The sequence below is a fragment of the Mirounga angustirostris genome, unplaced genomic scaffold (genome assembly GCF_029215605.1).
Source record: "Mirounga angustirostris isolate CCGP_5_RB_7025 unplaced genomic scaffold, mMirAng1.0.hap1 SCAF_15, whole genome shotgun sequence".
Lineage (NCBI taxonomy): Eukaryota > Metazoa > Chordata > Mammalia > Carnivora > Phocidae > Mirounga > Mirounga angustirostris.
In genome coordinates this window covers 51,870,021-51,897,681 of record NW_026991723.1, presented here as the reverse complement: position 1 = coordinate 51,897,681, position 27,661 = coordinate 51,870,021, and the positions used below count along the sequence as shown (strand labels likewise).

The 27,661-nt window shown below is 38.0% G+C and overlaps 1 long non-coding RNA gene across 1 annotated transcript in view; it reads right to left on the bottom strand.

Annotated features, from left to right (window-relative positions):
* The window catches only part of LOC129046044 (uncharacterized), a 334,546-nt gene that overhangs the window by 119,789 nt on the left and 187,096 nt on the right, over positions 1-27,661 (bottom strand). The window contains exons 7-8 of the long non-coding RNA XR_010407858.1: positions 10,179-10,366; positions 7,138-7,200 (exon numbers count right to left, since the gene is read on the bottom strand). This is a non-coding gene — a long non-coding RNA (uncharacterized LOC129046044). The remainder of the gene's footprint in view (positions 1-7,137; positions 7,201-10,178; positions 10,367-27,661) is intronic.

Here is a 27,661-nt window from a genome sequence, read left to right as displayed (position 1 = left end):
AAAAGACTCCACTGATTTAGAAATGTTTGTATAGCACTTGTTAAAAAAACAAATGGCATCCTAACCCAGAGTATCGCCTTTTCCAACACACAGACACTTATTCTTATAGACGTTTCAGGTGATAGTCTCAGATTACTCTCACCAGTCACACATCCTTAGGGACAGTCTAAGAAATAACAGAGCCATAGTAGATGTTCAATAAATGTTAATCTGTGCCACTCCTCCTAGCTCTATCTAACCTCAGCCACATCACAGATGACTGTAGGTTGTTTGGAAAAATTCTTCAGCTCCTGTAGACGTACAATTTTAATTTCATGGTAAACATGCTCCGGGCTACATCAAATCATGTATCCACCTTTTTCTGTTTGTTTTGTTGTTTGTTTTTAATTCTCCTGCACGTGCATCTACCCCCTCTATTCTTTGAGCCAGTAGATCATAATGTGTGAAAATAAAGATCTACACAGAGAGAATGGAGGTGTTACAAGCTGCATGTGTGAGCAAATGATAGATAACCAGATGTATTCCTGGCCAGTGTTTTTTTGAAACAGAACATTTGGTAACTTTGTAGTCAGAGAAGGGGAAATAACGTCTGAAGTTACCTACAAGGCTTAGAAGTGTCCTGCATCAGAAAGGTCAATGCATGATCAACAGGTAAGGAAGAAGCCAAAAGAAACAACAGCAGGAGGAACAGAGAAGGAGCAAAAAGTATCAAACAAACAGCCTCAGACTTGAGAGATGGCCTCCGGGTGTTTGCTGGGCTCAGAATTTGCAGCACTGAGTTTGAGTGTTTCCGGCCCTTTTTATAATTGTATCATTCATCAAAGAAGCCACACTGAAAATGGAGAGCTAGATTGAGTTATTTTCCTGCTGACTGCAAGGTACTTACAATTTGTCCAGGGATGGCAGAGGGACAAAGATGAAGACCTCCCATTTCCTACATGGGACTGCTTCACAAAGGTGGAAGAAGGCCAAGAGTCACCATTGTGATCCATGAATCCTCTGCAGAGGCAGTGGACCACAGATGGAACATTCCAAAATGCTTAACTGGGGATACTTTTCTCACCGCCAAGACCAGTGCCTTTACAGGAGCATGACATAGTATCTCAGCTATGGAACTAGATTATGGATGCAGGCATCCTCAGCATAACAAGTGATGCATAAAAGGTATTCTCCTTTTCTCTGAATTGAATTCATTTTTGCATACAGTAAATTTGAGATGCCTAAGGGACTGTCACATGGAAATACCAGTATTCAGTGGGACACTACTGAAGATATGGCCTCAAGTTCAAAGAGGAGAGGCAGGTTTCTGCACGTGGGAATGGCTGGAAATGGAGATGGGTCGTTAGTCAACTGTGAATTTAGGGGCCAGAATCCCCTATTCTTAAGGCTGAGCATCCCATTGCATGTCTTTAACCTTATCGTTTATAATATTTTGATCACTGGTTGGTCAGTGCCCCAACTTATGGACTACGTTTATTCTGTATATTTCATAATAAAAACTTAAGTCACTGGGCCTAGTGTTAGGAAAAAGAAATTTCTTTTTTTTTAAAGATCTTATTTATTTATTTATTTATTTGACAGAGAGACACAGCGAGAGAAGGAACATAAGCAGGGGAAGTGGGAGAGGGAAAAGCAGGCTTCCCACCGAGCAGGGAGCCCGACGCGGGGCTCAGTCCCAGGACCCGGGGATCATGACCTGAGCCAAAGGCAGACGCTTAACGACTGAGACACCCAGGCACCCCAGGAAAAGGAAACTTCTTGAATAACTTATTTCCCTGGTTAAGTGCCTATAGTCCTTCCCCCACATTCCAGACCTGAAACTTTTGCTCTAGTAATTGCTTCAGTGTCTACCATTCTCCATCAACAGAAGTGCTAGTGGTTTAGGTCATGGTCTCTTCTCTTCTTTTTGGCTTGCAAAGAAGAAAAAACATACATTTTAGATTTCAATTATGAGCTCTCCTGGTTGACCCTGCTGCATTTGAAACCATAAAATGATCCCTCTCTGTGTTTCGTATTTCTCCTCTTAAAAAGAACAAGTGAAATTCAATTGGTAGGAACATGTGATGAAGAAAATTGGAGTGGAAGCTGAAATTGCCTTAGACACCAGATGCCAAAAGGACAAACCTGGATAATGATCTAACTTTCAAATATATTGTGTGCTTTCTAGCAAAGAAAACCAGAGAAAGAAAACAGGCAACATAAATGTCTCCTAACGTCCACCCACTTAAAAACATTAAATTCTAATGGGGCTGAGTAGAGGGAATAAGAGAAAGAAAAATACAGCCAATATCATTTGAATTCCTACTGTGTGCTGAGTACCTTGATTTATGTTAAAAATATTTCATTGTCTCTAGCCTGCTCAGGAAAACACTGACAGTCTGGGTGGAATTTAAGTCTGTCTCAATTTGAGCTGTAGGAATTTTTAGTTGCCCACAACAAAAACCCTTTTATCATTCTTTTATTAAAAAAAAAAAAGATTTTATTTATTTATTTATTTGACACACAGAGAGAGAGAGAGAGCACAAGCATGGGGAGGGGCAGAGGGAGACGCAGACTCCCCGCTGAGCAGGGAGCCTGATGTGGGACTCGATCCCAGGACCCTGGGATCATGACCTGAGCCGAAGGCAGACACAACGATTGAGCCACCCAGGTGCCCCTTTATCATTCTTTTAAAAAATAAAAAACAGGAATTCTGTTAAAGATAGTGTGTCAGGAGTCCCCAAGATTACCCCATGTTTGGAGATTCACCTAGAAGGATTCATAGGATTCAGATATGGTTGTGCTAAATGGCTAAGATTTATTACAGCAAAGTGTAGGGATAAACGGCTGGATCATATGGGGAAAATGTGCAGGCAGAGTCTGGAAAAATCCATATACATATTTCCTAATGTTCTCTCCCTCCCTGGGTGGCTCAGTTGGTTAAGCATCCGAGTCTTGATTTTGGCTCAGGTCATGATCTCAGGGACCTGGCATCAGAGCCCCCGGCGGGCTCCCTGCTCAGTATGGAGTCTGCTTGAGATTCTCTATCTCCCTCTCCCTCTGCCCCTCCCCCGACTCACACTCTCTCTCTCTCAAATAAATAAATAAATAAATAAATAAAATCTTAAAAAAAAAGAAAAAGAATATACTGGTTAAAGTGGTTCATATCCATTAGAAATATTTGCTCAGATTGAACCTAAGCAGAATTAAAGTAAAACATTTAAACTTAACCAAATGAACCAGATCTGCTGGTTTCACAATCATTTAAGTTTAGTTCTCAAATGGTGCCAAATGCCTCACAAGTAGCTTTAAATGCAGCCCTGGGCAATAGAACTTTCTATGAGAGCGGAAATGTTCTTGGGGTCCAATATAGTCGCTACTCACCACATGCAATAATTACTGAGTATTTGAAACGTGGCTAGTGTAACTAAGGAAATATGTTTTTATTTATATTTCATTTGAGTTGATTTAAGTAGTTATTCATGGCTAGTGACTTCTGTATTGGAAACAGATTTTTAAATGGGCTCGTTGCCTTGTTTTTATTCCTGTTACAGGAGCTTCTTTCAAAATGTGTTGACAGATCAGTTGATTTGGAGACACTGTGTGTGTGTGTGTGTGTGTGTGCGTGGCGCATCTTTGTCTTTGCGAAGTGTCAGCAGCACCATTTACAAATATACATACCTAATTATCAGAAAGAGATTTCAGTACTACCTTCGATCATCCTAACCTACTTCACCCATCATCTCTTCACATTTGTAACAACTCACTGGAACTCTATAAGCAAACTTCATTCATTTAAGTGGAGAGGCCAAGTAAAACCTCTTGAACATCCATTTTCTTGAAGTCTCACTGAATACATCAATTTTTCTTAAAAAACAAATAAAAAAGAGGAAGAGGTAGTATTGGTGAATGGTAATGTCCAGCAGAATCTAGACTGTGTATGAATGATGGGTCAAGTTATAGTTTATTAGCAAACAGGATGGAATATTTTCTTTTTTTAAGATTTTATTTATTTATTTGACACAGAGAGGCACAGCAAGAGAGGAAACACAAGCAGAGGGAGTGGGAGAGAGAGAAGCAGGCTTCCCGCCAAGCAGGGAGCCCGATGCGGGGCTCGATCCCAGGACCCTGGGATCGTGACCTGAGCCGAAGGCAGCCACTTAACGACTGAGCCACCCAGGCGCCCCAGGATGGAATATTTTCTATTTTTCTGTAAGAATTCATATTGTTGTGAAGCTACAGATTCATCGGGACACCATGTGAATTCTAAAAATAAACTAGTACTGATATGCTGACACATTAGGCTAGGTCATGATGAGTAAGCTTCAGGGAGTGACATTCATTTGTTCATTAACTTCATAACATGTTCTGCATGTCTCCAGTGCACAAGGCACTGTACTAAGTACAATGGATGGTATAAAGATAACTCCCTGACCTCCAGTAATTCTGATCAAGATCTGGCACTAAGAGTGGATAAATCTGAAAAGAGAAGTGTCAACACAGCATATTCCTGACTGAATTTTCCAATCATTTCACTTTTACATACAGTTTTGCTTATGACTATATCCAAAAAGTTTACGATCAGAGAATTTTCAGTGACATGTAGCCACAGTGTTCATCCTTCCACCCTAAAATAGATATGACTAAATGCAATATAGTATCCTGGATTGGATCCTGGAACAGAAACAAAATATTAGATCTAATTAAAGCCTGAAGTTCAGTTAATAGGACTTAATTTCTTCTCTTTGACAAATTTATCACAGTAATGTTACTATTAGCGGAAACTGAATGAAGAATGCATAGGAATCCTCTGTACTGTTGTCTTAGTCTGTTCAGGATGCTATAACAAAAATACCATAGACTGAGTGGCTTAAACAACAATGTATGATTCTCGCAGTTCTGGAGGCTAGCAAGGCCAAAATCAAGGTGCCAGCAGGTTTCGTATTGGGTGAGGACCCACTTCCACATTCATAGACAGCCATTTTTTCACTATGTCACCAATGAATATATACATATATATATATATATTCATTATTCACTATATATGGTGGAAGAGGTGAGCAAACTCTCAGGGACTCTTTCATAAGGGTGTCTACCGAGTCACTTCCCAAAGGTCCCATCTCTAAATACTATCACACTGGGGACTAGGTTTCAACTGATGAATTCTGGGGTGTCACGTTTATTTAGTCTCTAGCAACTAACTTTGCAACTTTCCTGTAAATCCATAATTATCCAAAAATTATATGTGTATTCAAAATAGATATGGAAGAATAAGCAGGAATGTCTAAAGCCCTTAGAGCTCTCTCTGAGTTACATGGCAGTCAACTAGCTGGGACTGGGGGTGGCCTTCCCCCTAGAAGGAGAAGGTGGACATGACCTCAACTACCCCCAAGGTCTCCAACAAATGCTGTCAGCAACTGGCACTAAAGCCCAGACTATTTGGCAGTCTATCTCAATCTATGTCTCCAATGACAAGGAAACACTCACACTTGCTTCATAAAAAATGCACAGCAAGGGAGGGTGGGGCCCTTCCTAAATTCTATCCCCAGAATATGGCCATCTGTGCCCAGACATACCCTTTTGAGAAGACAGGAGATCAGTGCATCTTCTCATCCTTCTTTCTATGGATTCTCGTCTATACCATGTTCAGACAACCCCAGTTCATGAATTACGCTATGAAGATGCCATCATCTGGGCACCTGGGTTCAGTAAACCCAGCGTCTGACTCTGGGTTTCCACTGAGGTCAGGATCTCAAAGGTTGTGAGACTTGAGTCCCGCATCTGGCTCTGCGCTCAGCAGGGAGTCTGCTTGAAGATTCTCTCCCTCTGCCCCTCCCCCTACTTGCACGTTCTCTCTGTCTCTCCCTCTCTCTAAATAAATAAATAAATCTTAAAAAAAGAAAGAAAGAAAATGCCAGCATAGTTTATTTTTGATTTTCCTTTTTGAACATTTCAATTTATTTCACTAACAGAAAAAGAAAGGTTTGACTAGCCCACCCATACTGAAAGTGGACAGTCAAAGGAAGGAGGTGCTGAAGGGAGGGAGCTAGTAATTGAATAGAACAAGACTTGAATGTGGCAAAGCTTAATCTGAAAGTATAGATCAACCAGTTAGTGTTTTAATTAAAGACCCACAGCTCGTATCATCCTCAAAGGGTAAAAACTGAAAGCTTTTCCTCTACGGTCAGGAACAAGACAGGGATGTACACTCTCATCACCATTATTTATCATTGTACTGGAAGTCCTAGCCCCAGGAATCAGACAACAAAAAGAAATGAAAGGCATCCAAATCGGCAAGGAAGAAGTTAAACTTTCATTCTTCACAAATGACATGATACTTTATGTAGAAAACAAAAAAGACTCCACCAAAAAATTGTTAGAACTGATACAGGAATTCAAAACCAGTCTTTAAATGGTCATCTAACTTCAATGTATGCAGGATTTGTGCAAACAAGTATTTTGAGTATAAATATTTAGATTTGCCTATTCAAAAAGCACTAATTTATATAAATCAAAAACTTCAACTAGGTAAACACTAATTTGAAAGGCCTAGATGTATTTTTTGCAAGCAAATATTTTAATTATGGATAGAAAAATCCCACTAATCTGCATGCTTAGAGGTTAGGGTGAAGTCACTTTAAATAAAGAAAAATTCAAAATCTTGGAAAATGTTGGTAGAAAGCTCTTGCTTTCTTCAGACATTAATCTGTACCCTTAATGAGGAATGTAGCTTGTCTTCACAATTTCATAGGCAGCTGGAAGTTTTTACACATTGGTATAGGCAAGCCTATGCAAGACCTTCTCACATTGTGAACAGGTTTTTAAATAATGTGTGAAAATTCTGAGGTTGTAATAGACTTAGTAGTCTCACACGACAAAATAAGAGAAGAAAAAATCAATTCCCACCCTAAGAATGAAAGAGTGTTCCTGCAGGGGCAATACACCAATTGAGTGAACAATTTCAAATTTGGGCAACAGACTTTGTAGAAGAATAGATTTATATCCTCTGTGAAAATACTGGGTTCAGAGTTTCTTCAAATAGTTCTACAGGCAAAAAATCAGTAAACTTCCTTAGAGCAGGAGAGCAGAAAATAGGAAAAAGCAGTTAAAGGCAAAGCTCTGTTTGCATCTTCTTTTTTTCGGGCCCATATGGCTTACCAGAGCTCCTGATTTTTCTCCATCCTCTTCAGATCCGGAAGGCTTCTCCATTTTCTTGATGATCTATAGTAACAAAGCATTTTCAGCCTGCCTCGGAAGAAGTAGAGGTTCTCCTCCAGCATGGTAGGGAAACTCCACTACAGCCTATATTATCCTCTGATTACAAGTAAAACCACTTACCAAACACAAAAAGCAGCTACTTGAGGACTCTGAAAAGCACACAAAAGGCGTTGGATTGGAGAGAAAGTCAGAAGTTGGAAAAGAAAACCAACTTTTCTGTGGTTGCTCAACTGTGGTCGAGCAGTAATTCAGGTGGCTAAAACTTTAGTAGAAGCACCCTACTTCTGGCCAGAGGAATGGGATAAAGAGCCTGGCAGGTTGGAGAATGTGGGGGGAATTTGAGAAAGGCGACACCTAAAGCAGGGGATACCCTTATTCTGAAGATCACTCTCAGGCTCACCCATGAGTCTGCATGTGTGAGAGAGACTCAGGCACTGTGCTAGGGAGTGAAATTCAACACTTTCTGGAGCACCATTCTGCATGCTTGTTTGACCTTCAGCTAAATACTAGCATCTCTCCAACTCTTAAGTGAAGGCATTTCACTATTCAAGCCTTCCCTCTTGGGAAAAGATAAGAAAATGCCTGAGATTGTTTCCTTTCGTGAGTTGAGCTTTCATGCCATTATACCAGGTCCTAGTCCTGTGGCTCCCGCTGCACAGACCTCTGCTGTGGCTCACTGCCTGAGGGAGCTGGCCCGGCCCAGCCTTGGGTGCCGGCACTCATGCCCTGCAGCCCCAGCAGCTTGGACAGGTGCCACAACCATCCAGACCACGCCCAGGGAATGCAGGATGGGGAGCTCCGCCCTTTATTCATAAGTGTTCTACTTTTCTCACTTGCATTTGCCTCATGGACTACAATATTGTACACTTTAAAATAACGGGATATTTGGAAATTTTATTCTCAAAACAGGCCGTCTTAAATCAGACTTTTATTTTTTTTTTAAGATTTTATTTATTTGAGAGAGAGACAGATAGTGACAGAGATATCGAGAGAGCGCACAAGCAGGGAGGAGAGGGAGAAGCAGGCTTCCCGCCGAGCAGGGAGCCCGATGCGGGGCTCGATCCCAGGATTGGGACCATGACCTGAGCCGAAGGCAGACACCCAATGACTGAGCCACCCAGGTGCCCCTTAAATCAGACTTTTAAATAAATTTTTGATTTAGGACATCATGTTCTTATGACTTTTGATCAATAAGTGCTCCAAAATTCTTTGGGAGAAAAAAAGAACATGTTTCTCTGAATGAAATTTAAATCCATATTATGTATAAATCATTCACAGTTTATACAGCCAGTAAACTTTCTATGGGAGAACAATATATGTACACTGGCACCTTACATTTCTAGAAAAATTGTTTCCTTTTGAGATTTTAGTGGAGGAGGCTTTGAGATTATAGGAAATAGCTTTTGGTCTACGTAATCACCTCTCGCAGCCTACACATACCCATCCCCTGCCCCAATCCCATGAAAACTTAAACTCTGCGTCTTCTTTGGGGAACACCTTCCTGACATCACCCCTCCTTATGCTGGATCTTGCTGTGCCTCACTGGAGAACTGTCCAAGGTATGTGCTCCCATTTGACACTAAATTTCATGAGGGCAGCAAATACATCTGTTTCGTTTACTCTTATTTTCACTACCTAGCACAGTGCCTGAGATATACCAGGGAACTAATAATAAATAAATATACTTGGATGGATGAAAAACTAAGCGTGCTATTACCATCAAGGAAAAAGTACCTCCAGATCACATTTACGAGGAAGTGTTAAAAACATCCAGTGAGATGGAGAATATTGTTTACCTCCCTTAAGAAAACAGCATTTTTTTTATAAGAAGAATTTTTTTAGAAAAATATTTTCAACCCAAATTGTTATAGAATATTATGTATCTACTGATAAAATTGAAGTAAGTGTGTGACTAGATATCCAGGATACGTTTTTAATGCAAAATACATAATTTAGACATCATATGTAATTTGATCCCATTTTTGTTTCAAAAAATATAAATGCATACAGACACACACAATAGGATTTTACAGGGAGTTACTCAATTTCTACTTTCTACTTTTTATACTGTAAAATTTTAAACAAATAATTTTGCAGTCAGAAAATAAAAAACTAAAAACCTTTGCGATTCTGTTTCAGTTCTTCTGTTAAATGCTAATGTGGCAAGAATTTCAGTAGCATCTATGAATACATCAGTAGAATAGGATGTCAAATTTTGCTGCAATAAGATATGTATTTGGCCTTTTTAAATTGTTTATTTAAGGGTAACATATATACAGAAAAGTGTACAAACCAAACTTCTTTGGCTTAATCAATTCTGACACACAAATTAGACTGTAATTTTCCTTCCTTGCTACATTCTTTAACTCTTCAAACATTCTCCTGCTTCATTATCTCTATCTCCTCCCTCTGAGATTTGTGTTTCATGTATAGAAATCTTTTTCACCAAGTCAACATGTCTTTGATGCTTTTTTTCCTGAATTTTCTCCACTCTTTTTCTTCCTGAGCTTCAGTGTGGTTCCTGTTGACTTCCCTAATCCTGTCTTCTCATGTGCAGGCTTTTCTTTAAACCATCTATTACTGATTTTTAAAATTTTAGTTATTATATTTTTCAGTTCTGAATTTCCTATTTAATTCGTTGTTTATATATTCTAAGACTTTGAGGAGATCCTCCATCTCTTCATCTGTTTTGCCCATTATTTCCTTCTATTTGGGGACATATTAGTCACAGTTACTTTAGCACCTTGTGCTTCTAACTCCAATATCTGAATCTCCTGTGAAACTCTTTTTAATAATCTTCTATCTCAGGTTATAGTCCAGTATCTTAGCATGTCTAGTAATATTTTATTGAATGTCAGGTACAATCTGTAAGAAAATACATATAGTCTCCATATTTTAACTTCCTTCAGAAATGGTTCACCCTTTCCTCTGAGACAAAACTGAATCACAACTAGGCAGCAATTCTGGTAAGTTCCATTTACCTCTAGTTCACCTCTGTTATTAGGGTCTATGCCAGGAGGGGGCTTCCATCTGGTGGGTCCTGGTGAATCCTGAGTCTATCCACATTAGTGCCTTCAGGCTTCTGAAATACCTTGCTTTGTTTTCTCAGAGGCCTTCTGAGAAAGGCCTGTCTCCTGTCCCTTTATCGCTTCCAAATTCAACAAATATCCTGAAGAGAAAATGAGCAGTTATCAGGGTCTGTTCTCCACACCTCTCTTCTCACTGGGATCTTGGCCCCCAAAGTCTCCAGTTATGTCTCACTAGCCCCATAAGACCACCCAAGCCTCTCTTGGTTACTTTGTCCTTCAACACAGCTGTTCTGCCTAAGAAAACCATGGATACTCAGCCTTTTGCTCCTTACCCACAATCAGCAGGTGCCGCCGGGACAGATGTTGCAACACAAGTTCCCCTCACCTCTCTCCAGTTCCCCTTTCTACACAATCTTGGCCCCTGTAGAGCTGGTTACTTAAACAGCTCTCTTATGTCTTTATACAGATTTTTAAAAATCCATCTTTATTCCTTAGTGATAGCAATGATCTGCAACAAGCTACTCCATCATAACTATAAACAGAAATCTCTTACGGAACATTTTCATCATATTTTTCAGTTGTCACAAAGACAGAAATCTGTGTTTTTTGATTAAAACAACTAGTAAATGATGTATAATCTAATGAAAATAAGACATAAAAAATATTTCTATCAATAAATTTCCAGTATTCTTCACATGTATTTTTGATTACTGCAATTGATTTTATCAAGTGTTTTCAGTATATTTATTGAAACTATCTGCAATGTAATAGTTACTCAGAACCAGAGGGATTCATGTGGTTCTTTTTCCTTCCTACTGCTTTGGTCTTTGCTGTAAATTTTCTTAATTTTTCTTCCTTTTGGAAGAATTCCAAAATGGTCTTTTATATTTACTTTTCCTTGGCTCCCTTAACTCTCTCTAATTTTGTGATATTTTACTCACTGATCTCATTATATCAATAATTTAGCTAGAATTCTGAATGCTCTCCACTGACACTGCATCAGTTTTTTTTTTCATTTTCAGAGAAAAAGGGTAATTGATTATTTAAGCAATAAAATAATGAAATACCACAGGTACCATTATGAGTTCATAAAACATAATTAGGTATTTCTTCAGGTACTTATTACATTAGTAGGTAGTTATTTTGACGCACATGGTATTCTTCTGTTTACATGGTTTATGCTATGCAATAAACATAAATGCAGTCAATTTAAATTCTTTGGTGGCAATTTAAATAGAAATTGAACTTGAATAGAATGTTATAAATAATAATGTTATTTCCTCTTTAGTATTGCCTTTCAAAAGAAAAAGTTAACAGTTTTTGCTTATAATCATTTGCAAACTAATTATAGCTTAAACATTGAGAGTTGACTGGTGGTTAATAGTTAACCCCAAACTCGTGTGAAATTCCCCAGAACATTAGATTGAAATGCTGAAAAGACTGTGAGCTCTCTATTCACGTAGAAGCTAATTATTTTTCTTTATTGTCCATTTAATATGTATGAGCTTAAAGAGGCATATCTGGAAAACACTTTCATCAAGGAAATAAAGCAACAGCTCTTAGATTCATATGAATAAAAATGGAAAAAACAATATAAATTGACTTTTACCATGTTTCTTCCTTAAAGAACTTCCCAACCCCTAAAACGATCTCTACTCTCCACCTCATTCACATACATTTTTTTTTTAAAGTAGTACCAACTAAACTTTATATGGAGCTGTCTAAAAGCATGACATATTTAAAATGTTTTATTATAAGAAATCAGGGAAAATTAGTGCCTTTTCTAAGTAATATTTCTCCTTCATTTTGCACTTATCCAAGTCTTTAGGAAAATAGAAATTCTTTCCAGAAAGGCTACAGGAAGACATAATTTAAAAGCACCTAGTGCATATACTCAAGTGGTTTGGGGGAATCACATGTTCTTCATTTATTTAATCAAAGAATTCTAGTGTTAGAAAAGACCTTACAAGCCATCCACTCCAATCAAACATCTGATGTGGAAATGCTCTCCTCAACTTGCTCAACAGATTATCTCACTGTTTTTAGAGTCTTCTAGTGAGTAGAAACTCATACATCCCAAGGCAGTATAAGACATCCTTAACATCTAAACTGAAATCTCCCTGGAGCTTTTCACACATTAGTCCTCATTAAAATGTTTTCAGAGGCAGTCCAAGATGGTGGCATAGGAAGACACTGAACTCACCATCTCCCATGTATAAGAGACCCCACTTAAAACTGTCAGCTGATTTCTCAACAGAAACTTTGCAGGCCAGAGAAAGTGGCATGGTATATTTAAAGCACTGAAAGGAAAAAGCTTCCAAACAAGAAAACTGTACCCAGGAAGGCTGTCTATTCAGAACTGAAAGATAGTTTTCCAGACAAACGAAAGCTGAAGGAGTTCATCACCACTAAACCAGCGTTACAATAAATATTAGAGGGGCTTCTTTAAGGTGAAAGGAAAAGGCAGTAATTAATAACAAGAAAACATATGAAGTAAAAATCTCACTGATAAAGACAAATATATAATAAAGGTAGTGAATTAACCACTTATAAAGCTAATATAAAGGTTAAGAGACAAAAATAGTGAAATTAACTATAATAATTAGTTAAGGGACACACAACATAAAAAGATGTAAAATATGACATCAAAACAAAACATGGAGGGAGTAGTAAAATATAGAAAGTTTTTAGAATGCATTAATTTAAGTTGCTACCAACTTAAAATAGACTGCTATATATATAGGTTGTTATATGTGAACCTCATGGTAACCACAAAGCCAAAACCTATGCTAAATACACAAAAGATAATAAGAAAAGAATCTAAACTAAACACTAAAGAAAAGCAACAAACTACAAAGGAAAAGAGCAAGAGAAGAAGAAAGAAACAGAAAGGAACTACAAAAATATCCAGAACACAATTAACAAAACAGCAATAAACACATACCTCTCAATCATTATTTTAAATGTAAATGGACTAACTTTTCCAGTCAAAAGACACAGTGGCTGAATGGATAAAAAAATAAGACTCATCTACATATTACCTGCAAGACACTAACTTCAAAACTAAGGACACACACAGACTGAAAGTAAAGGGATGAAAAAAGGTATGTCATGCAAATGGAAACAAAAATTAACCTGGTGTAGTTATATCAATATCAGACAAAATAGACTTTAAAACAAAGAGTGTAATAAAACACAAAGAAGGGCACTGCATATGATAAAAGGGTCAATTGAACAACAGGATATAACATTTGTGAATGTTTATACACCCAACGTAGGAGCACCTAAATATATAAAGCAAATATTAACACACATAAAGGGAGAAATTGACAGAATACCATGATAGTAGGGAACTTCACTAATGCACTTACTTCAATGGCTAGATCAACCAGGCAGAAAATCAATAAGGAAACAACAGCCATGACATCTTACATGACACATTAGACCAGGTGGACTTAAGAGATATATACAGAACATTCCCTCCAAAAGCAGCAGAATACAGATTCTCAAGTGAACATGGGAGATTCTCCAGGATAAATAACACGTTAGGCTACAAAACAAGTCTCAATAAATTTAAGAAGACTGAAATCATATCAAGCATCTTCTCTGACCACAGTGGTATGAAACTGGAAATCGATTACAAAAAGAAAATTGGAAAAATCACAAACATGTGAAGATTAAGCCACATATTACAGAACAACAAATGGATCAATGAAGAAATCAAATGGGAAATCAAAAAAGACCTTGAGACAAATAAAAATGGAAATACAACAATACAAAATCATGGGATGTAGCAAAAGCAGTTCTAAGAGGGAAGTTCATAGTGATACAGGCCTACCTCAAGAAACAAGAAAAATCTCAAATAAGCAATCTAATTTTCCACCTAAAGGAATTATAAGAACATTTGAAGGCTAAAGTTAGTAGAAGGAAGGAAATGATAAAGATCAAAGCAGAAGTAAATAAAATAGAGACCTATAGAACAATTAAAAAAAAAATCAGTGATACTAAGAGCTGATTCTTCAAAAAAATAAACACAATTAACAAACCTTTTAGCTAGACTTATTAAGAAAAAAGAAAGAAAGCTCAAATAAATAAAATCAGAAATGAAAGAGAAGTTACAACTGATACCACAGAAATATGAAGGATCAAAAAAGACTATTATGAATAATTATATGCCAACAAATTGAACATCATAGAAGAAATGAATAAATTCCTAGAAACATACAATCTTCTAAGACTGAATCATGAAGAAATGGAAAATCTAAATAGACCAATTACTAGTAAGAGGTTTGAATTAGTAATGAAAAATTCCCAACAAACAAAAGTCCAGGACCAGATGGCTTCACTGGTGAGTTCTATCAAACATTCAAAGAAGATTTAATACCTATTCTTCTCAAACTCTTCCTAAAACTTGAGCAAAAGGAAATATTTCCAAACTCATTTTATGAGGCCAACATTCCTCTGATATCAAAATTGGACAAAAACAACACAAAAAGAAGAAAAAATAATAACATGATATACCACATTATCAAAATGAAGGCTAAAGATCATGTGACCATCTCAATATATGTAGAGAAAGCACTTGACAAATTCAACAGCCATTTATGATAAAAACTCTCAACAAGGTGGGTATAAAGAGAACATACCTGAACATAATAAAAGCTATATATGAAAAACCCACTGCTAACATAATAGTCAATAGTGAAAAGCTGGAAGTTTTTCCTCTAAGAACAGGAACAAGGCAAGGATGCCCATTCTTACCACTTTTATTCAACATAGTATTGGAAGTCCTAGCCACAGCAATCAGACAAGAAAAGGAAATAGAAGGCATCCAAATTGGAAATGAAGAAGTAAAATCGTCACTACTTGCAGATGACATGATACCATATATAGAAAATCCTAAAGATTCCACCAAAAACACTGTTAAAACTAATAAATATATTCAGTAAAGTTGCAGGATACAAAATCAGTATACAGAAATCTGTTACATTTCTATACACTAATAACAAACCATCCAAAAGACAAATTAAGAAACCAATCCATTTATAATTTATAATTGTATCAAAAATTTTTTAAAAGCCCTAGGAATAAATTTAACCAAGGAGATGAAAGACCTATACACTGAAAACTATAAGACTTTGATGAAAGAAACTGAAGACAACACAAATAAATGAAAAGCTATTCTGTGCTCATGGATTAGAAGAACAAATACTATTAAAATGTCTATACTGCCAAAAGCAATCTACAGATTCAACGCAATCCCTATCAAAATTCCAACAGCACTTTTCACACAAGTAGAACAAATAGTTCTAAAATTTATATGGAACCCGAAAAGAGCCTGAATAGCCAAAGCAACCTTGAGAAAGAAGAACACAGCTGGGAATATCATGCTCCCTGATTTCAAACTATACTACAAAGCTATTGTAATCAAAACTGTATGGTATTGGTATAAAGAGAGACACACAGATCAGAGGGACATAATAGAGCACCCAAAAAAAAGCCCATATATGGTCAATTAATTTATTACAAGGGAGCCAAGAATACACAGGGGGGGAAAGGACAGTCTCTTCGATAAATGGTATTGAGAAAACTGAACAGCCACATGTAAGAGAATGAAACTAGACCATTCCCTTACACCATAAACAAAAATTAACTCAAAATGGATTAAAGACTTGAATGGAAGACCTGAAACAAAATAAAACAAAACAAAAAAAACCCTTAGAAGAAAGCATAGGCAGTTAAGGACTTTCACATTGGTCTTGGCATTGAATTTTTGGATCTGACTCTAAAAGCAAAGGCAACAAAAGCAAAAATAAAGCAGGACTTCATCAAACTAAAAAGCTTCTGCAAGCAAAGGAAACCATCAACAAAGTGAAAAAGTAACCTACTAAATGGGAGAAAAGGGGCGCCTGGGTGGCTCAGTCGTTAAGCGTCTGCCTTCGGCTCAGGTCATGATCCCGGAGTCCTGGGATCGAGTCCCGCATTGGGCTCCCTGTTCCACGGGAAGTCTGCCTCTCCCTCTCCCATTCCCCCTGCTTGTATTCCCTCTCTCGCTGTGTCTCTCTCTGTCAAATAAATAAATAAAATCTTAAATAAATAAATAAATAAATAAATAAATAAATAAATAAATGGGAGAAAATATTTCCAAATGACTTATCTGATAAGGGGTTACTACCCAAAGTATATAAAGAACACAAACAACTAAAAAAATCAAATAATCCAATTAAGAAATGGGCAGATGTCAACATTTTTCCAAAGACAACATATAAATGGCCAATAGGCACATGAAAAAATGTTCAAGATCACTAACTATCAGGGAAATGGAAATCAAAGCCATGATGAGATATCACCTCTCACTTGTTAGAATGGCAACTATATGCTAAGCGAAATAAGTCAATCAGAGAAAGACATGTATCATATGACCTCACTGATATGAGGAATTCTTAATCTCAGGAAACAAACTGAGGGTTGCTGGAGTGGTGGGGGGTGGGAGGGATGGGGTCGCTGGGTGATAGACATCAGGGAGGGTATGTGCTATGGTGAGCGCTGTGAATTGATGAACCACAGACTTGTCCCTCTGAAACAAATAATACATTGTATGTTTTTAAAAAAAAGATAGTAGGAAGGGAAAAATGAAGCGGGGGAAATCAGAAGGGGAGATGAACCATGAGAGACTATGGACTCTGAGAAACAAACTGAGGGTTCTAGAGGGGAGGGGGGTGGGGCGATGGGTTAGCCTGGTGATGGGTATTAAAGAGGGCACGTTCTGCATGGAGCACTGGGTGTTATACACAAACAATGAATCATGGAATACTACAACAAAAACTAATGATGTAATGTATGGTGATTAACATAACATAATAAAATTAAATTAAAAAAAAGACAGGAAATAACGACTGCTAAAAAGGATGTGGAAAAAAGGGAGCCCTCGTACACTGTTGGTGGGAATGTATGTTTGGTGCAGCCTCTATGGAAAACAGTATGGAAGTTCCTTAAAAAATTAAAAATGGAACAACCATACAATCCAACTATTCCACTTCTGAGTATTTACCCAAAGAAAATGTAAACACAAATTCAAAAAGATATACGCACCCCTATGTTCACTGCAACTTTATTTACAATAGCCAAGATCTGGAACAACCTAAGTGTCCCTCAGTGGATGAATGGTTAAAGACGAGGTGGAATATATATACAATGGAATATTACCATAAAAAAGAAGGCAATCTTGACATTTCAATAACAGGGATGGACCTTGAGGGTATTATGCTAAGTAAAATAAAGTCAGACAGAGAAAGACAAATACCATATGATTTCACTTATATGTAGAATTTAAAAAACAAGACAAACAAACAAAACAAAACTCATAGATACAGAGAACAGACTGGTGGTTATCAGAGGGGAAGCGAGTTGAGAGGTGGGCAAAATGGACAAATAGGGTCAACTGTACAGTGACAGATGGTAACTAGACATTGTGGTGATCACTTTGTAGTGTACACAAATATCCCATTATGTTATATACTTGAAACTAATACAATGTTACATACCAATTTTACCTCAATTTAAAAAAAGAAAATGATCCTCTCATCCAAGTCTCCAATTACATTTGCATGTTGTCTTGCAAGGTGCTGTTTAATAACGCTTTATTTATTTCTTTAAAGATTTATTTATTTGTTTATTTGTTTTAGAGAGAGAGAGAGAGCAGGAGTACAAGGGGCAGAGGGAGAGGGAGAGAGAATCTCAAGCAGACTCTGTGCTGAGTGCAGAGCCTGATGCAGGGCTCGATTTCACAACCATGAGATCACAACCTGAGCCAAAATCAAGAGTCGGTCACTTAACGGACTGTGCCACCCAGGCACCCCTGTTTAATAATGCTTTAAATGGCAACAAACAAACAAAAAAGCCCACTTCCAACAATATTAGTCTAATCTTTCTCCCACAGGCAGTCTTTATATATTTGAAGACCTCCATGCTGTTGAACCTCAGCTTTCTCCTCTCTAAATAGTCCCCATTTGATAATAGTAGAGGTTTTCCCCAAATAAATATTCATTAAGTGTCACTGGAGTGCAAAGTACTATGTTAGAAGCTGAGGTATATTAAAATAACTTTCTCAATAAACCGCCTCAAGGAGATGAAGGAAGCCTCTAGAGGAAAATAAGCCTTGATGAGTGACTAGTAATTATTCATTTGTTCATATGTTTAACAAGACAGGAGAGTACCCTTTCTAGGCAAAGTATTGATAATTCAGAAATAAGATTTTAAAAATCTTTTGTTGGTGCATGAATGAATCAATGGATGGTAGAGATATAACATACACCTTCAAACAACTCAGTCAGTTCAATCTATTTCAGAATACCTTTTACACTTAAAATATTCTAAAATACTCTGAATTATCATATAATGGTTTATATGAGTTTACATTTAAATCATTAGGTATATTTGTATTTTATGACTTGAAAATATTTCCACTGCAGAGTTGAGAAAAAGAAATGCTCATATTGATTTAGTATTTTGGTAAGCAGTTTACAGAGTTATATACACCATTAATATATCGTCAAAAAAAACTAAAATGCTACTTATTATACCATATTTGAAATACAGTCCTCGGCACACATCAGAAGTCCAGCCTCCTGTGAACCATGCCTGTGTATTTGCTTTCTGCGCTTGGTGCCTATGAGTTCCAAAATAGGATTTTCCAGAAATCAACTGGTAACTTTTTAAGTTTATTTTATTTTTTTAAGTTTATTATTTTTTAAAGTATACTATACAAACTCAAAGACTAAAAATAGGATAAGAATTTTTAAAAAGAAATATCTCATCTCCCTATTTGCAATCCTACTATCCAGAAGGATTCACCGTTGACAGTTTGGAAACTACTGTTTCGTTCTTTCTGAACTTCTTTTAAAGCTCACACAAACACATACCCTGTGTCACACAAATATTCCAAGTCATAACATATATATATGCTTAATGGTTAAAAAAAAAGTAGCATGTGTGTGTTTGTGTGTGACCAGGGACAGAGGGGGCAGATTGGAAGCTACTGGGAGCTAGCTGTAGGGTATGGGAATTTGGAATTGCTACTTTCTTCTTTTTTCCCGAAGTGCTAAATTTTAGCACAACGCTCCTTGTTCCTTAATTAGTGATTAAACAAATTCAACTCATGATTTAACTTAACTAAACAACTAAAAAAAAAATAGTGATGGAAACAAAATCCTAGATCCTTGGTCCTTCATCTATCATCCAACTCGTCATTATTGCTCCAGCGTTCTCTTTTCTGCTAGTATCCTAGTAAGATTTGAAATTAGTATAGATTGTTTTCTATTTGGATAAAATATGTAAGTAGTTGGTACTTTGTCTCAGGGTTATTTGAAGCTTTGAAAGTGAAATTCTGTCAACTCACATATTGGGCTAAATAACTCCTTGAGAAGCAGTGTGCCAAGCAGTTAATATAGAGAATTTAATTTGCTTCTTCTGAGTTTTACCATTGAGCTTTCTGCGGGAAAGCTCTCCCTAAAAACACACTTTATTGGCTCTAATTAAGAATGCATCCAGTAGTGTTCTCTCAGGCTTTGGATGCCTGCTGGCTTAATTTTTAAGCTTCTCCATTCTCAATAGAAGTGCTGAATTGAATTTAAAAGTCTATTCCTACAGAATTAACCCTTAGTGTGCACACCACTCACACTTCTGCAGAAAAGATTAAAATACTATTTACTACACATGGCAGACACTGTTTTTAAAAAATGAATGGAAAATGAGTCTATAGTTTAGCAATAATTTTGAAATGAAAGGTTGTTTCGAACATATGGCTTTTGTTTTTTGGTTTATTCTTAACCTGAACCAAGACAGAAGTTATTAATGGAGCCACAGAATATAAGAAAATAGCTGTTAAAAGTCAGCAAACAGATTCACGTCCTTTATTTTTAAAGGCTGAAAAGGTTAGAGTTATTTCTTTATAACCAAAGTGTATATGATTAACCTTGGGATTTTCTCATTAGGTAGACATTACCCTTGATTAGATCCCATGAGTGTTTTCCTTCTCCATTTTGCTGATTCCATTAATAAAGATATGGCAACCTTTGGTGCCCTTACTGACTGGTCCTAAATGGGACTGTTTTTTTGCTTCCAGGAAACTATTCAATATCATGCTGACTGATTTTATTTATTTATTTATTTATTTATTTATTTATTTATTTATTTTTTATTCTTATGTTAATCCCCATACATTACATCATTAGTTTTAGATGAATTGTTCCATGATTCATTGTTTGTGCATAACACCCAGTGCTCCATGCAGAATGTGCCCTCCTCAATACCCACCACCAGGCTAACCCATCCTCCCACCCCCCTCCCCTCTAGAACCCTGTTTGTTTTTTGATTTTATTTTTTCTATAATAGAGGCAGAAACTTTGTATGCCAAATTGTTTACTTAATTATTTTTCAAACACATATTGCATCCTACTGTGTGGCAGGTACCCCGTTAAACTATGAGCGTATATATGGAGCTAATAGTCTAATGGAAGAAAATTGTTACATAAAAAGAATTGTTAAAATAGTGTCTCAGATGCCACAAAGAGGTAAAAACCATATACAGTGAGGCACAAATGATCTAGCAAATAACTGTGCTCAGAAGAATTGTATTGGATTGAAAGGTGAAAGGTGAAGTCGGGACCAAAAAGGTTAAGGTTGAGTGGATTTGGCAATGGGAAGATCTGTCGAGGCTTTAGGGACAGCATGGGCACAGGTGAAGACATAAAAAGAAAGAAACAATGGAAAGATCAATGTAAACTTTTATTAAATTTAATACTTTCTGCTTTCAACTAGATTGAAATACTTATTTGGAGTGATTATAGTGATCCCTGTAGGGGCACAAAGTGCTCTGATTTCTACAGAATCACTATTTGTGATGCAGAGAATAAGCAGTAGTGAGGGTCAAAGTGAGAAAAGGGAAGAGCAGTGAGGAGACTATTGGAATAGTCTAGGAGGAAAATGATGGCTAAAAGAGGTCAAATTCAGGATATAATTTGAAGCTAGAACCAATTGGATTTACTGATAAATCATAAGGATATAGTTTGTGAAGTAAAGACAAGAATTAAGCATGGCCCTGGGTTTTTGGCTTGGGCAACTGAAGGAATGTGGTGCCATTTCCTACGGGAAGAAAGAATGCACAATGTGCAAGTATGTGTGTGTGTGCGCACCCACGTTAGGATGGAAGAAAACTAAAGATGCTGTTTGGCTATGGTAAGTTTCAGACACATCTTGTGGAGTTGTCCTTAGACAGTTGTGTGTAAGACTGTAATGATCAGGAGAGTTTGGATGAGATCACCTAGGGAGTCAATATAAACAGAGAAACAGAAGATCCAAGAATTGATCCCCAGGACAGGCTAACATTTAAATACCAAAAAAGGAAGGAGGATATAAATACAATAGAAGAGTATTCAGCCATAAAAGAGAAGGAAATCCTGCCATTTGCAACAACATGGGTGGACCCTGAGGGTACTGTGTGAAGTGAAATAAGTCAGAGAAAGACAAATACACATGATCTCATTTACATGTGGAATCTAAAAAAATCAAACTCACAGAAACAGATAGTAGATTGGTGGTTGCTGGGGTGGAGAGGGGGCGGTGAAAGAAATGAGAAGATGTTTGTGAAAGGGTAAAAACTTCCAGTTATAAGATGAATGTGTTCTGAAGATGTAACATACAGCAATGTGACTTATAAGTTAACAATACCATATTATATAATTGAAATTTACTAAGATAGTAGATCATAAATGTTCTAACCACAAAAGAAATAGGGGATGTATGTGTTAACTAACCTTACTGTATGTGTTAACTAACCTTACTGTAATCACTTTGCAATATATATATATATATCAAATCATCATGTTGTACATCTTAAACTTACACAACGTTATTTGTCAATTATATCTCAAAAAAGCTGGAGAAAAAAAAAACAACTGAAGAATGGGCCAGCAAAAGTGACTGAGCAGAAAGAGCCAGTGAGTATGGTGATCCTGCACCTATGGGAAGGAAATGTTGCAAAGATAAGGGGATAGTAAACTATGTCAATTTTTTCTCATAAGCTCAACTAAGATGGAAGTCATCGAGTCTGGCAACATGGAGGACCTTAGTAACCTCAGAAAAATCAGTATGAGTGATTAGTAAAGTAGACGGAATGAAAGCCTGTTTGGAACGTCTACAAAGCTACAGAGAAATGAGAACATAAAGACATAAATGTGGCATTTTGTTGTAATGGGGAAGAGACAGAGAAATAGGGTGATAGCTAGGGAAAGTGTGAGTCAAGACAGGGACTTTATGGTGAAAAAATATTTAATATTACTACTTACATAATTCAGATGAGAAATATAACAGCAGAAAGAAATAATCCAGTGGTAAGTGGGCACATTTTGAATGCAGAATAGAGAAGATAATTGCAAGAGTCATTCTCATGAGTACATGGGGGAAGGATCCGTGCTGAGTGAGGAGGCTAGACTTAGCTAATAGCAACAATTTATCCAACTGAGCAGTCAGAGTATCAAACAAATGAATGGTAAGGTTCCCAACAATAACAGAAGTGATGGTGAAGAGGAAAATAGGGCTAAATATTCAACGAATAAAAGAGTGACCAAGAGGTTGAGAGATGAGGACAAGGAAGGTGAGTAGGGGAATGTTCTGATGGGTTCTTTCAAGGAGATGCTTTTTTGAGAAAGGAAGGAGAAATGTGTCGGAAGAAGAAATGAGAACTGGTTAAGTATACTCCACTCCCCTCCATACCCACTATCTATTCACATGAGACAAAAATAATAATATAACCACCCCTTGAGAAGGAAGCAGTGTCCTTGAGATGAGCCAGGTTCAGTTAGAACAACAAGGTGAAGAGGACATTTCCAGAAGAGGTGAATATAAGGGACATTTAACTCATAACACTCTGAGAGTTGGATGTGAAAGGGTTTGTTTGCATGGATCAGAAGTAGTATAAGAGTCTCAGAAGATTTGGAACACCACATGGGTGTTACATTTTGGACAACAATAGATGTCTTGAGAGGCTTGAACTTTTTGATAGTGCAGGAGGTAAACAGGCATATGAGGCATAATGAGATTAGGTCTGATGGTCTCTCTAGGGATAGCAGAAAGCTGGTTCTAGGGATAGCGTCATTTTTAGGATTAGTGTCTTGCAGTTGGTGGTGAAGGGGCTGATAGTGTCATGGTATGGCAGTGTGGGGGAGCATTCTTCAGACCTCCTTGCTAAAGAAAACGTTCCAGTTAGGTGACAGCCTCCAACTGCCTCGCTTTAGTGATCCACTATGGTGTTCACACCAACACCACACTCTTCTGGGGTGACTCCCAGCCAGACCTAGCAATGGGGAAGTCCTAGAAACAGGCCATTCCTGCCGAAAGCAGGACTCTTTGCATTGGGCCTCCCTACTGGCCTAGTCAAGACTTTCTTTGGGCTACCCTACAGTCTGAGGCCCTTCCTACCCAATCCTCCTTCTTTTCCCCTCTTTTTCCACAGATGTCAAAATTGTTTCTAGGTCTGAGGCTTTCCTTGACTAGGTCTGCCCCCTTTACTTTTATCTTTCATAGGCATTTCCCACAATAAGCCTCTCATACTTGTAACTTGGGTCTTAACACCCACTTCTGGGAGGACATGAACTGACCCACTTGGGGAGAGATGGAGAGGCTAACTGAGCTGAGGTAAATGTGTGCTGGATTTTACTGGGAAATGTCATAGCTCTTGGATCTCTTTGGACATGTTATGATCAGGGATGAACTGGTTTACCAGGGATAATGGAACTCTATGGGTGTTCCTTCAACCCTGCTATAGGTGGTGTGGCAATCAAGATAATGCAAAAGCTTCTCTATCATTATATACATTATTATCCTCCTTGTATGCCAAGTTAGGAATGCTACAAAATAGCAGGCAAGAAAGTCAGGAAAAATGTACTGAGGGCTTACTCTGTATCAAGTTTGGGCTAAAGGCTTGCTACTTGCTTCAGAACACTTTCACTGAATACCAAGATTCATAGGGCACCAACTTGAGTCAAAATCCAGGCCACCACTTGTTTTTAAAAAATCATTTACATCCTGCCTTGCTTATAGCAGCACTGTGTCTGTCTTAAAGCAAACATGTTCACAAGCTCTCATGTCATATAAATTCTCCCTGCTATCTTGCTGACTGGATGCTTCCTGCTTCTCCCAGCTGCATCTCAATTTTCCTCCTTGAATGGAGCTAACCAAGGGTCTTTTTCTCGCCATTGAATGTTGTGAATGTTTCAAAAATGACAACATACCTCCAGGATACTGGAACACATGAAAATCGGTGCCTTCATAAAAGGAGTTTCTTGTGTTGCCCGCCTCAGGGGTTCCTGCACCTAACAGGTATGTCTGCCACTTTCCCAGTAGACAACCCAGCCTGAGTGAAGGCAAGATAATGTCAGCCCCCAGCTTATGAGAAACAGAGCTGTGGGCTTTGCGTTCTTTTGAACTCTTGTATTACTTATTTGACCGGTTTTTACCCTTTTCTGGGACGGCTGTTTAGAATCTCAAACCTCGACACCCCTTTATTCTTTCCTTTAGTCAAAGGCTTAATGAGGAGTAAAATGTGTCTCCGCATCATAAACACATTTTAGAAGTTAACAGGAGTCCCTGGCCCCTGCTAAATGCTAAACAAATGTGTTAAAATCAGCAGTTTGATGTTGTCCATAGAGACAGCTGGGGAAGGGGAGGGGTGCTTGAGGGAGTGTCTCACAGCTGGAGAACCCAGCAGGAAATAACACTATTGGAGACTTGCGACTAAGCAAACAACAGAGAAAGAGAGAGAGAATGAAAGTATGGGAAACCAGCCCAGCCTGGTCATAGAATTGGTAAGGGGATACAGACGATCCAGCTAAAATTAAAAATGATTAGCTGAGAATTGTCTAATTACTGAAATTAGATATAAAATCCACTAAGTGCTTACTATTCTAACTCCTGTGCATATGTGCTGTGGTATAATCTAAAAGTTTCATAAACTCACTTCTAAACACTTAGTAATTAACTACAGGCTTTAACTATAAGCTGCAAGAGCTGGACAGTTGGAAATGCCCTTTCACCTAGATGTGCCACTCCTGGGAATAGAATACAAAAATATAACATATGAATGAAGGTAGGTATTAATATCAGCATTAACTCCAGTAACAAAAGATTTTCAAACAATGGAAATTGCTTTATAAATCATATACTACCAACAAAGCAAAATATTATGAAGAATATTTGCATTTAGGAATTAATTTCCCCGTGTTACAGGATGCTAAATGAATCTTTACCTGTTGTCTTCTGAAATTCAATAGATGGTAAGCAACACTAAAGAAGAATGCTACTTTCATCCATGCTAAGAATAACAGAACTAGCCTGATGATTTTTAATCCCCATCACCGATCCAATAGCCTCAATAAGGGGAAACTAGGAATTCTAAAAGGTGATAAAAGAGAATTGGCAGGCGATTTTTTTGAGGTGAAAAGTGCAAAGGCTCCCCCCTCCCTTTGGAGAGAAGAGAGAGTACCCTCCCTCACAAATGGATTGAGAAGGATCTAAGAAAGTGTCCATAGAGTAATACCCCTGTATGAAGGGAGGCTGGCATCACTCACCTTGCCTAGATGTTTGCTGAGTTGCAGACACTTGTAGTCCTAAACCAGTGCAGCCTCCTGAATGAAGGATAAAGGAACTCTCAGGAATTTGATGTGTCCATTGAAATTCACATACACAATCATAAACACTGGATCTGCCTCTTATCTGGAGAATTCTAAAGGTGGGATTCTGGCTAGAGCAGCATGTGATAGCAAAGCAAAAACAGACCTCCCAGCAAGGATGCATGAATTTCTTGAGAACCAAGACGATGCCTTAGAATATAAATAGGCCGTCTTGAAGGTATGAGACCTTGGGTTCACCACCAGCAGTAGGAGCAGTAGGAATAGACAGAGGAGATGATCTAGAGAGTGCACTGCCCTTGCTGGGTGCACCATTGGTGATCTGGTGCAGCCTCCAAAGAATCCATCAATGCAGCTGACAAAAAAGCCAGGATTTAGACACCTGTCATGGAAAATATAGTAGCTACACAAAATATACATACAACATTAAGGACAAAGCAGAAGACTTTTGTATCTTTTTTCTCCAGTCTTTCTCCTTCCTCTAAACCTATAAGATATAGAAAGATTCACAAGAGAAATTTAAGATTTATTTACTTATTTATTAGAGAGAGAGAGCATGAGAGGGGGGAAGGGCAGAGGGAGAAGCAGACTCCCCGCCGAGCAAGGAGCCCGATGTGGGACTCGATCCCGGGGCTCCAGGATCATGACCTGAGCCGAAGGCAGTCGCTTAACCAACTGAGCCACCCAGACGCCCTTCACAAGAGAAATTTAAAAAACAAGGAATAACAAGGAAAAATATCATGCCGTATGCCCCATCACAAGACCCCAAGCTACCACTCAAGCCGGCTAGAGAGAGGAGAGAACGTTGAATTGGGTGTGAGATTGAACTCCTTGTTATACTGGCCTGACCGGTCATAAAATATATATATAATTATTAATCATTACTATTATGAGTAATAAATAATATGCATATAATACAAAGATGATTATGAATGTTAATAATATATTATATGATAAGATATATATCTATTACAGATAGTCTTAATCACCATACATGACACAATTTTTTTTTCTTTTTTTAAAGAATTTATTTATTTATTTGACAGCGAGAGAGAGAACACAAGCAGGGGGAGGGGGAGAGGGAGAAGCAGGCTCCCCGCCGAGCAGGGAACCCGATGCGGGGCTCGATCCCAGGACCCTGGGATCACGACCTGAGCCGAAGGCAGACGTTTAACGACTGAGCCACCCAGGCGCCCATGACCAATTTTCTAAGTGAAAGTACCTGGAAAGGTACATGGCATACATTTAGAGGTGGGCAAGTCAGCAATGCTCTTGCCTTTTTAAGGCCATGATTTTTTTTTTTTAAGATTTTATTTATTTGACACAGAGAGAGACACAGCAAGAGAGGGAACATAAGCAGGGGGAGTGGGAGAGAGAGAAGCAGGCTCCCTGCCAAGCAGGGAGCCCGATGTGGGGCTCGATCCCAGGACCCTGGGATCACGACCTGAGCTGAAGGCAGACGTTTAACGACTGAGCCACCCAGGTGCCCCATGACCAATATTCTAAGTGAAAGTACCTGGAAAGGTACATGGCATACACAAAACAAATTTAGAGGTGGGCAAGTCAGCAATGCTCTTGCCTTTTTAAGGCCATGATTTTTTTTTTTAAGATTTTATTTATTTGACAGAGAGAGAGACACAGCAAGAGAGGGAACATAAGCAGGGGGAGTGGGAGAGGGAAAAGCAGACTCCCCACTGAGCAGGGAGCCCGATGTGGGGCTCGATCCCAGGACTCTGGATCATGACCCGAGCC